Genomic DNA, 2,757 nt, shown 5'->3' on the forward strand with positions numbered 1-2,757 from the left:
TATATAATATGTGTATGTATATATAATGTTCTAATATGTCTGTATGTATATATATATATATATATATATATATATATATATATATATTTATATATAATATGTGTGTATGTATATATAATATGTGTGTATCTATGTATAATATGTGTGTACGTATATATAATATGTCTGTATGTATATATAATATGTGTGTATGTATATATAATGTTCTAATATGTGTGTATGTATATATAATATGTGTGTATGTATATATAATATATCTGTATGTATATATAATGTTCTAATATGTGTGTATGTATATATAATATATCTGTATGTATATATAATGTTCTGATATGTCTGTATGTATATATAATATGTGTGTATGTATATATAATGTTCTAATATGTCTGTATGTATATATATATATATATATATATATATATATATATAATATGTGTGTATGTATATATAATGTTCTAATAAGTCTGTATGTATATATAATATGTGTGTATGTATATATAATGTTCTAATATGTCTGTATGTATATATATATATATATATATATATATATATATATATATATATATAATATGTGTGTATGTATATATAATATGTCTGTATGTATGTATAATATGTGTGTATGTATATATAATATGTGTGTATGTATATATAATATGTCTGTATGTATATGTGTGTATGTATATATTGTATAAAACATTTATTTAGGCGCGCGGAAACGCAGCAACTTTCTTAGGAAGAAATGACAAAACACAGACTCTGACATCAGTGCACGCGGGCTTGTGCACGCTCACACGTCTGACGCGGATGACGTCTTCCTCTCGCGGGGGAAACGCTGGTATTTGATTGGGCGAGAGAGGATGATTCCTTTCAGCCAACCGCACTGTATTTCCCAGCGTTCCAACAAGTGCTGGGTATGGACTTATAATAATAAATAAAAAGAGGAGTGAAGAAGAGGAAATATTAGGAGAGAGAGAGAGAGAGAGAGGCAGGGGAAAGAGAGAGAGAGGGGTGGCAGAGAGGGGGGAGCAGAGAGAGAGGCGGGGGCGCACAGAGACAAGTGTGCTCACTGCCCCCTAGTGTGTATGTGTGTCTTCACTGGTGTGTATGTGGTGTTTCACTTCATGGATTAATAAACATGAGCAGGTCAAATTTCCAACTGTGGGACTAATAAGGTCTGACTTACATAATAATGTTAAGATTTCAATTCAAATCAATTCAATTCAATTCAACTTTACTGTCATTATACAATACAGGGTAGTACAGTATAACGAAACACTATCGGGCCACTTTTCCAGTTCAGCAATAAAATATGCATAGTAAACAGTGCAAAGACAAAGACAGACAAAATGTGCAGATGATAGATTTGATGAAACCCCAGACTTTATTTTGAAGAAAACCTTGTATCTCCAAAACGGTAACTTTACAGGAGAAGGAAAAACACTTTACTTTTAATGTAAGTCAGTGGAACCAGAATTTTTTCCAAGTCTTTTCAGGGCGTTTTCTTTAGTTCACTGATAACGACATTCATACATAATTTATGATTTTCAAATTATGTCAAAAGCTGAAAAACAACAAAAATGGAGATACAAGGTCTTCTTCTGATGACAGCGTTATGTTCCCATAGTGTCCCATGGTTATTTATAAATGCATACGGGTGCAGTATCCTGGAGTCAATGATAATAATTGTACAATAATTATTCATGAAATCATAATTCAGCTTCAGAGTGGACTCTGGGAAGGATTATGTCTTTCTTCAGAACAAAATAAATCATCCCAGCATCCTCTGCACACAGCATGTAAATGAAATGCTACACCTCTGTTCTCTTCAGGGACTATTTTGCTTCACAACATCCTTCAAGGACCACTCTGATAAGAAAAAAAAAAAAGACAGTCTCAAAACTATCATAAAACAGCATCTCAGCCATCAGGCAGTGAATTCATACCCATTTCATTAGGAACCTTCTGTGAGGAGCTTTTCGAGGGTGACGTCTGGCTCCTATCACCACCACTGTGAACAGTTCTGATCCTCGGAGTTTCTCTAGAGCCGAGCGTTTCACACTAAACCGCTCAGAACGACTCCGTTTACATCTCAAATCATTCAATTAATTAGTAAAAATAGACGCAATGTGTTCTTTGCATCAAGAAATGGTTCTTCAGATTGACAGAGAGTGTGTTTTATATGGTTCTACATAGAACCTTTTTGAAACGGTTCAATCTATAGCACCAAAAAGCGTTCTTCTATGGTAACAAGCCTGACATCGTAACAGTAGAAGAACCCTTTTGGTGCTGTATAGAACTCTATAAAACACATTCTCCATCAATCTGAAGAACCATTTCAGTTTGCAGAGAAACTTTTAAACATGTAAAGGGTTCTTTGAGTGTTTATGGTTCTCTACAGAGCCATGTTCTTTACTAAATCACCCTTGAATGGTTATCTTTTTAAGTGTGTGCATAGATGTAACATGTTTGTTTTTGCAACATCACAGAAACAGTGGAAAAGGCTGTTTTTTTGTAGCTTGGTGAAAGTGAACTGTGCGTTTTGAGACTCTAACAATGTTTAAGAGTGACTATAAACTCTTTTATATAAGAAAGTGAAGAAGACCAGTTTGCCATGAAAGGGGCCTTTCAATTTACCTGTTGCTCTTTGTCTCCCCTGTGCGGTCAGACTCGGTACAGGAGAAAGAAATGAAGCCCCGCCCTGTGTCTGATGTCACTGTGCTTACAGTTGAAGAGCTTTACCTGTGCAGGTTAGTTGAG

The sequence above is a fragment of the Pygocentrus nattereri genome, chromosome 17, assembly GCF_015220715.1.
Source record: "Pygocentrus nattereri isolate fPygNat1 chromosome 17, fPygNat1.pri, whole genome shotgun sequence".
Lineage (NCBI taxonomy): Eukaryota > Metazoa > Chordata > Actinopteri > Characiformes > Serrasalmidae > Pygocentrus > Pygocentrus nattereri.